Source organism: Hemiscyllium ocellatum (genome assembly GCF_020745735.1).
Source record: "Hemiscyllium ocellatum isolate sHemOce1 chromosome 15 unlocalized genomic scaffold, sHemOce1.pat.X.cur. SUPER_15_unloc_10, whole genome shotgun sequence".
Taxonomy (NCBI): Eukaryota; Metazoa; Chordata; class Chondrichthyes; order Orectolobiformes; family Hemiscylliidae; genus Hemiscyllium; species Hemiscyllium ocellatum.
Window position 1 is genome coordinate 436,262 of NW_026867446.1, and position 10,000 is coordinate 446,261.

Below are 10,000 nucleotides of genomic sequence, written 5' to 3' on the forward strand. Positions count from 1 at the left end.
TAGAACGGACGGAAAGAGTCGGGCAAGCCTGTCAAAGCTTTGAGCGAATGTCAAAAGCTTTAGACTTCCGCGAACTCTCCGGCTTGCACTGAGACGCGAGGTCGATGTGCTAAGCACCACGGGGCCCCTTTCGCCTGCAGGTCCCGAGCCGCCAACATGTTCTTAGTATCGTGTTCTCCAATCCTGGGTGACGGGCACCGCAGGGAGGCAGAGCCATCGCACTTGCCGGGTGGCAGAGGAAGGACCGGACTATGTACAATAGCGGCCAACGACTCCCAGAGCCGGTTGTGCGGCGTCTGCTCTCAGCCTAAGAGGCTTCTGGGAGTGCTCAGGCAAGGGTCAGCCTGCACCCTTGCTGGCAGCACCCAGGGGAACCAGGACGCTTGCATCTCTCGCCTTCATTTTCGACACAAGCGCCTGAGGAGGGACGCCACCCCTCCCCTTGCGTCAAGAGACCTCCCCACCAGCCTCTGACTGATTCTTAGAACGGACGGAAAGAGTCGGGCAAGCCTGTCAAAGCTTTGAGCGAATGTCAAAAGCTTTAGACTTCCGCGAACTCTCCGGCTTGCACTGAGACGCGAGGTCGATGTGCTAAGCACCACGGGGCCCCTTTCGCCTGCAGGTCCCGAGCCGCCAACAAGTTCTTAGTATCGTGTTCTCCAAACCTGGGTGACGGGCACCGCAGGGAGGCAGAGCCATCGCACTTGCCGGGTGGCAGAGGAAGGACCGGACTATGTACAATAGCGGCCAACGACTCCCAGAGCCGGTAGTGCGGCGTCTGCTCTCAGCCTAAGAGGCTTCTGGGAGTGCTCAGGCAAGGGTCAGCCTGCACCCTTGCTGGCAGCACCCAGGGGAACCAGGACGCTTGCATCTCTCGCCTTCATTTTCGACACAAACGCCTGAGGAGGGAAGCCAACCCTCCGTGTGTCAAGAGACCGTCCCCGCCCCGGCCTCCGACTGATTCTTAGAACGGACGGAAAGAGTCAGGCAAGCCTGTTAAGACTTCCGCGAACTCTCCGGCTTGCACTGAGACGCGAGGTCGATGTGCTCAGCACCACGGGGCCCCTTTCGCCTGCAGGTCCCGAGCCGCCAACATGTTCTAAGTATCGTGTTCTCCAAACCTGGGTGACGGGCACCGCAGGGAGGCAGAGCCATCGCACTTGCCGGGTGGCAGAGGAAGGACCGGACTATGTACAATAGCGGCCAACGACTCCCAGAGCCGGTAGTGCGGCGCCTGCTCTCAGCCTAAGAGGCTTTTGGGAGTGCTCAGGCAAGGGTCAGCCTGCACCCTTGCTGGCAGCACCCAGGGGAACCAGGACGCTTGCATCTCTCGCCTTCATTTTCGACACAAACGCCTGAGGAGGGAAGCCAACCCTCCGTGTGTCAAGAGACCGTCCCCGCCCCGGCCTCCGACTGATTCTTAGAACGGACGGAAAGAGTCAGGCAAGCCTGTTAAGACTTCCGCGAACTCTCCGGCTTGCACTGAGACGCGAGGTCGATGTGCTCAGCACCACGGGGCCCCCTTCGCCTGCAGGTCCCGAGCCGCCAACATGTTCTAAGTATCGTGTTCCCCAAACCTGGGTGACGAGCACCGCAGGGAGGCAGAGCCATCGCACTTGCCGGGTGGCAGAGGAAGGACCGGACTATGTACAATAGCGGCCAACGACTCCCAGAGCCGGTAGTGCGGCGCCTGCTCTCAGCTTAAGAGGCTTTTGGGAGTGCTCAGGCAAGGGTCAGCCTGCACCCTTGCTGGCAGCACCCAGGGGAACCAGGACGCTTGCATCTCTCGCCTTCATTTTCGACACAAACACCTGAGGAGGGAAGCCAACCCTCCGTGTGTCAAGAGACCGTCCCCGCCCCGGCCTCCGACTGATTCTTAGAACGGACGGAAAGAGTCAGGCAAGCCTGTCAAAGAATTGAGCAGATGTCAAAATCTTTTAAGACTTCCGCGAACTCTCCGGCTTGCACTGAGACCCGAGGTCGATGTGCTCAGCACCACGGGGCCCCTTTCGCCTGCAGGTCCCGAGCCGCCAACATGTTCTAAGTATCGTGTTCCCCAAACCTGGGTGACGAGCACCGCAGGGCGGCAGAGCCATCGCACTTGCCGGGTGGCAGAGGAAGGACCGGACTATGTACAATAGCGGCCAACCACTCCCAGAGCCGGTAGTGCGGCGTGCGAGGTCTGCTCTCAGCGGAAGAGGGTTTTGGGAATGCTCAGGCAAGGGCCAGCCTGCACCCTTCCTGGCCGCTCCCACGGGAACCAGGCTACTTGCAATCCTTTCCCCCAATAGCAAGTGCCTTTTGGAGGGACGGCCGGAGTCAACGTGGGGTTTGCCCGCCCTCCAAAGTGTCAAGAGACCGCCGCACAGGCCTCTGACTGATTCTTAGAACAGGCAGCAAGAGTTGGGTAAGTCTGTCGAAAATTTGACAAAGTGTCAAAAATTAGACTTCCGAGAGCTCTTGGGCATGCACACAGGCCTGTCATTCAAGTGCTCTGCCCGCGGAACCGTTTTTCGGATGCCTTTCAAAGTGGTCCCGCGCCGCCATTTTGTTCTAAAAATCGTGTTCCCAGAAATCTCCGGGTACCCCGCCAACCTCACTGTGTCACAATGTCAAGTGGCACTGAATGGGTCTGAATTTCAAATTCGACTGCTTCGCTCTGGAACTCGAACCCGGCAAAACCGTTTGGATTTTTCCCGGTCCAGACTTCCGCGGCAGACAAAGTTAAAGTTTTCGGGCTGCAGACTCAAAACGACATCTGGCCAACCGCCGGGCTCAATTCGCCCAGTTCCTCCGGCACTTCGGAACTCATGTTCGGCATGAGTTTTTGAATCTTTCCCGATGCTTCGGCATTTTCCTCCGCTGACACTTAGAATATTTTTCACACTTGGCCGAAAATTTTTCTAAGTTTTTCTGGTTACTGATTTCTTCTTTTCGGGCATTTTTCTAAGTTTTCTTGGTTACTCATTTCTCATTTTCAAACATTTTTCTAAGTTTTTCTGGTTACTGATTTCTTCTTTTTGGGCATTTTTCTAAGTTTTCTTGGTTACTCATTTCTCATTTTCAAACATTTTTCTAAGTTTTTCTGGTTACTCATTTCTCATTTTCAAACATTTTTCTAAGTTTTTCTGGTTACTGATTTCTTCTTTTTGGGCATTTTTCTAAGTTTTCTTGGTTACTCATTTCTCATTTTCAAACATTTTTCTAAGTTTTTCTGGTTACTGATTTCTTCTTTTTGGGCATTTTTCTAAGTTTTCTTGGTTACTCATTTCTCATTTTCAAACATTTTTCTAAGTTTTCTTGGTTACTCATTTCTCATTTTCAAACATTTTTCTAAGTTTTTCTGGTTACTGATTTCTTCTTTTTGGGCATTTTTCTAAGTTTTCTTGGTTACTCATTTCTCATTTTCAAACATTTTTCTAAGTTTTTCTGGTTACTCATTTCTCATTTTCAAACATTTTTCTAAGTTTTTCTGGTTACTGATTTCTTCTTTTTGGGCATTTTTCTAAGTTTTCTTGGTTACTCATTTCTCATTTTCAAACATTTTTCTAAGTTTTTCTGGTTACTCATTTCTCATTTTCAAACATTTTTCTAAGTTTTTCTGGTTACTCATTTCTGCTTTTCCAACGTTTTACTAAGTTTTGCTGGTTACTGAGTTCACACTTTTAAACATTTTCGGGCATTTTTCTACGTTTTTCATGTTACTCATTTAGCACTTTCAGGCACTTTCCTATGCTTTCCTGCTTACTGATTTCACACTTTTAAGCATCTTCGGGCATGTTCCCTAAGTTTTGCAGTTCATTCGTTTGGGACAGTCAGGCAGCTTTCCTAAGCTTTCCTGGTAACCGAATTCACATTGTTGAGAACTTTGGAACCCTTCCCTAAGCTGTGCTGGTTACTCACTTTACCTCTTCAGACACTTGCCCCCGTTGTGACAGAGACCACTTCCCGACTCGGGAAATGCACCAAATTCGGCCTGAACTCAGAGGGCAGTCCCCCCTCGAAGGCGTGGAAGTCGGCAGAATCGCCGGGTCAAATCCGGCTGAGCTACCCGGCTTGGAAGCCTCAAAGTCGGTATGAGCTGTCAGGTTCACTCCCATCCCCGTTTGGACCACTTCCCGACTCGGGAAATTCACCAAATTCGGCCTGAACTCAGAGGACAGTCCCCCCTCGAAGGCGTGACAGTCGGCAGAACCGCCGGATCAAATCCGGCTGAGCTACCCGGCCCCGAAGCCACAAAGTCGGTAAGAGCTGTCAGGTTCACTCCCATCCCCGTTTGGACCACTTCCCGACTCGGGAAATTCACCAAATTCGGCCTGAACTTATACAACAGTCCCCCCTCGAAGGCGTGACAGTCGGCAGAACCGCCGGATCAAATCCGGTTGAGCTACCCGGCTTGGAAGCCCCAAAGTCGGTAAGAGCTGTCAGGTTCACTCCCATCCCCGTTTGGACCACTTCCCGACTCGGGAAATTCACCAAATTCGGCCTGAACTTATACAACAGTCCCCCCTCGAAGGCGTGACAGTCGCTAGAACCGCCGGATCAAATCCGGTTGAGCTACCCGGCTTGGAAGCCCCAAAGTCGGTAAGAGCTGTCAGGTTCACTCCCATCCCCGTTTGGACCACTTCCCGACTTAGGAAATTCACCAAATTCGGCCTGAACTTAGAGGAGAGTCCCCGCTCGAAGGCGTGGAAGTCGGCAGAATCGCCGGGTCAAATCCGACTGAGCTACCCGGCCCCGAAGCCTCAATGTCGGTATGAGCTGTCAGGTTCACTCCCATCCCCGTTTGGACCACTTCCCGACTCGGGAAAATCACCAAATTCGGCCTGAACTTAGACAACAGTCCCCCCTCGAAGCCGTGGCAGTCGCTAGAACCGCCGGATCAAATCCGGTTGAGCTACCCGGCTTGGAAGCCCCAAAGTCGGTATGAGCTGTCAGGTTCACTCCCATCCCCGTTTGGACCACTTCCCGACTTAGGAAATTCACCAAATTCGGACTGAACTCAGAGGGCAGGCCCCCCTCGAAGGCCAGGCATTCGGCAGAACCGCCGGGTCAAATCCGACTGTGCTACCCGGCCCCAAAGCCTCAAAGTTGGTATGAGCAGTTAGGTTCACTCCCATCCCCGTTTGGACCACTTCCCGACTTAGGAAATTCACCAAATTCGGCCTGAACTTAGAGGAGAGTCCCCGCTCGAAGGCGTGGAAGTCGGCAGAATCGCCGGGTCAAATCCGACTGAGCTACCCGGCCCCGAAGCCTCAATGTCGGTAAGAGCTGTCAGGTTCACTCCCATCCCCGTTTGGACCACTTCCCGACTCGGGAAATTCACCAAATTCGGCCTGAACTTAGACAACAGTCCCCCCTCGAAGCCGTGGCAGTCGCTAGAACCGCTGGATCAAATCCGGTTGAGCTACCCGGCTTGGAAGCCCCAAAGTCGGTATGAGCTGTCAGGTTCACTCCCATCCCCGTTTGGACCACTTCCCGACTTAGGAAAATCACCAAATTCGGCCTGAACTCAGAGGGCAGGCCCCCCTCGAAGGCCAGGCATTCGGCAGAACCGCCGGGTCAAATCCGACTGTGCTACCCGGCCCCAAAGCCTCAAAGTTGGTATGAGCAGTTAGGTTCACTCCCATCCCCGTTTGGACCACTTCCCGACTTAGGAAATTCACCAAATTCGGCCTGAACTTAGAGGAGAGTCCCCGCTCGAAGGCGTGGAAGTCGGCAGAATCGCCGGGTCAAATCCGACTGAGCTACCCGGCCCCGAAGCCTCAATGTCGGTAAGAGCTGTCAGGTTCACTCCCATCCCCGTTTGGACCACTTCCCGACTTGGGAAATTCACCAAATTCGGCCTGAACTTAGACAACAGTCCCCCCTCGAAGCCGTGGCAGTCGCTAGAACCGCTGGATCAAATCCGGTTGAGCTACCCGGCTTGGAAGCCCCAAAGTCGGTATGAGCTGTCAGGTTCACTCCCATCCCCGTTTGGACCACTTCCCGACTTAGGAAATTCACCAAATTCGGCCTGAACTTAGAGGGCAGGCCCCCCTCGAAGGCCAGGCATTCGGCAGAACCGCCGGGTCAAATCCGACTGTGCTACCCGGCCCCAAAGCCTCAAAGTTGGTATGAGCAGTTAGGTTCACTCCCAAACCCGTTGGGACCACTTCCCGACTTAGGAAATTCACCAAATTCGGCCTGAACTTAGACAACAGTCCCCCCTCGAAGGCGTGACAGTCGGTAGAACCGCCGGGTCAAATCCGGCTGAGCTACCCGATTTGGAAGCCTTCAACACAAAACCCATCCGGCAATGCCACTCAAAAAGGGCCCAAATTCAGAAACACCCCCTTCAATAGGTACCACTTCCTCGGAGACACTACCGGGACACGCTCCCCTCGGCGAAAATTAAGCCCCCACCACTAACTGAAGCCAACCGCAGCCCCAACTTCAACGGAGAAATCAGTAACCAATTCAAAAATGCACTTGGTTACTGATTTGTACTGCTTCAAAAATATTCTAAGTGTCGCTGGTTACTGATTTGTACTGCTCCAAAAATATTCTAAGTGTCACTGGTTACTGATTTGTACTGACTCAAAAATATTCTAAGTGTCGCTGGTTACTGATTTGTACTGACTGAAAAATATTCTAAGTGTCGCTGGTTACTGATTTGTACTGACTCAAAAATATTCTAAGTGTCAGTGGTTACTGATTTGTACTGCTCCAAAAATATTCTAAGTGTCGCTGGTTACTGATTTGTAATGCTCCAAAAATATTCTAAGTGTCGCTGGTTACTGATTTGTACTGCTTCAAAAATATTCTAAGTGTCAGCGGTTACTGATTTGTACTGCTTCAAAAATATTCTAAGTGTCGCTGGTTACTGATTTGTACTGCTTCAAAAATATTCTAAGTGTCAGTGGTTACTGATTTGTACTGCGTCAAAAATATTCTAAGTGTCGCTGGTTACTGATTTGTACTGCTCCAAAAATATTCTAAGTGTCGCTGGTTACTGATTTGTACTGCTTCAAAAATATTCTAAGTGTCGCTGGTTACTGATTTGTACTGCTTCAAAAATATTCTAAGTGTCAGTGGTTACTGATTTGTACTGCTTCAAAAATATTCTAAGTGTCGCTGGTTACTGATTTGTACTGCTTCAAAAATATTCTAAGTGTCAGTGGTTACTGATTTGTACTGCTTCAAAAATATTCTAAGTGTCGCTGGTTACTGATTTGTACTGCTTCAAAAATATTCTAAGTGTCAGTGGTTACTGATTTGTACTGCTCCAAAAATATTCTAAGTGTCGCTGGTTACTGATTTGTACTGCTTCAAAAATATTCTAAGTGTCAGTGGTTACTGATTTGTACTGCTCCAAAAATATTCTAAGTGTCGCTGGTTACTGATTTGTACTGCTTCAAAAATATTCTAAGTGTCAGCGGTTACTGATTTGTACTGCTTCAAAAATATTCTAAGTGTCAGTGGTTACTGATTTGTACTGCTTCAAAAATATTCTAAGTGTCGCTGGTTACTGATTTGTACTGCTTCAAAAATATTCTAAGTGTCAGTGGTTACTGATTTGTACTGCTCCAAAAATATTCTAAGTGTCGCTGGTTACTGATTTGTACTGCTTCAAAAATATTCTAAGTGTCAGTGGTTACTGATTTGTACTGCTTCAAAAATATTCTAAGTGTCGCTGGTTACTGATTTGTACTGCTTCAAAAATATTCTAAGTGTCAGTGGTTACTGATTTGTACTGCTTCAAAAATATTCTAAGTGTCGCTGGTTACTGATTTGTACTGCTCCAAAAATATTCTAAGTGTCGCTGGTTACTGATTTGTACTGCTTCAAAAATATTCTAAGTGTCGCTGGTTACTGATTTGTACTGCTCCAAAAATATTCTAAGTGTCGCTGGTTACTGATTTGTACTGCTTCAAAAATATTCTAAGTGTCGCTGGTTACTGATTTGTACTGCTTCAAAAATATTCTAAGTGTCAGTGGTTACTGATTTGTACTGCTTCAAAAATATTCTAAGTGTCGCTGGTTACTGATTTGTACTGACTCAAAAATATTCTAAGTGGGGCTGGTTACTGATTTGTACTGCTCCAAAAATATTCTAAGTGTCGCTGGTTACTGATTTGTACTGCTTCAAAAATATTCTAAGTGTCAGCGGTTACTGATTTGTACTGCTTCAAAAATATTCTAAGTGTCAGTGGTTACTGATTTGTACTGCTTCAAAAATATTCTAAGTGTCGCCGGTTACTGATTTGTACTGCTTCAAAAATATTCTAAGTGTCAGTGGTTACTGATTTGTACTGCTTCAAAAATATTCTAAGTGTCGCCGGTTACTGATTTGTACTGCTTCAAAAATATTCTAAGTGTCAGTGGTTACTGATTTGTACTGCTCCAAAAATATTCTAAGTGTCGCTGGTTACTGATTTGTACTGCTTCAAAAATATTCTAAGTGTCAGCGGTTACTGATTTGTACTGCTTCAAAAATATTCTAAGTGTCAGTGGTTACTGATTTGTACTGCTTCAAAAATATTCTAAGTGTCGCTGGTTACTGATTTGTACTGCTTCAAAAATATTCTAAGTGTCAGTGGTTACTGATTTGTACTGCTTCAAAAATATTCTAAGTGTCGCTGGTTACTGATTTGTACTGCTCCAAAAATATTCTAAGTGTCGCTGGTTACTGATTTGTACTGCTTCAAAAATATTCTAAGTGTCGCTGGTTACTGATTTGTACTGCTTCAAAAATATTCTAAGTGTCAGTGGTTACTGATTTGTACTGCTTCAAAAATATTCTAAGTGTCGCTGGTTACTGATTTGTACTGATTCAAAAATATTCTAAGTGTCAGTGGTTACTGATTTGTACTGCTTCAACAATATTCTAAGTGTCGCTGGTTACTGATTTGTACTGCTTCAAAAATATTCTAAGTGTCAGTGGTTACTGATTTGTACTGCTTCAAAAATATTCTAAGTGTCGCTGGTTACTGATTTGTACTGCTCCAAAAATATTCTAAGTGTCGCTGGTTACTGATTTGTACTGCTTCAAAAATATTCTAAGTGTCGCTGGTTACTGATTTGTACTGCTCCAAAAATATTCTAAGTGTCGCTGGTTACTGATTTGTACTGCTTCAAAAATATTCTAAGTGTCGCTGGTTACTGATTTGTACTGCTTCAAAAATATTCTAAGTGTCAGTGGTTACTGATTTGTACTGCTTCAAAAATATTCTAAGTGTCGCTGGTTACTGATTTGTACTGACTCAAAAATATTCTAAGTGGGGCTGGTTACTGATTTGTACTGCTCCAAAAATATTCTAAGTGTCGCTGGTTACTGATTTGTACTGCTTCAAAAATATTCTAAGTGTCAGCGGTTACTGATTTGTACTGCTTCAAAAATATTCTAAGTGTCAGTGGTTACTGATTTGTACTGCTTCAAAAATATTCTAAGTGTCGCTGGTTACTGATTTGTACTGATTCAAAAATATTCTAAGTGTCAGTGGTTACTGATTTGTACTGCTTCAACAATATTCTAAGTGTCGCTGGTTACTGATTTGTACTGCTTCAAAAATATTCTAAGTGTCAGTGGTTACTGATTTGTACTGCTTCAAAAATATTCTAAGTGTCGCTGGTTACTGATTTGTACTGCTCCAAAAATATTCTAAGTGTCGCTGGTTACTGATTTGTACTGCTTCAAAAATATTCTAAGTGTCGCTGGTTACTGATTTGTACTGCTCCAAAAATATTCTAAGTGTCGCTGGTTACTGATTTGTACTGCTTCAAAAATATTCTAAGTGTCGCTGGTTACTGATTTGTACTGCTTCAAAAATATTCTAAGTGTCAGTGGTTACTGATTTGTACTGCTTCAAAAATATTCTAAGTGTCGCTGGTTACTGATTTGTACTGACTCAAAAATATTCTAAGTGGGGCTGGTTACTGATTTGTACTGCTCCAAAAATATTCTAAGTGTCGCTGGTTACTGATTTGTACTGCTTCAAAAATATTCTAAGTGTCAGCG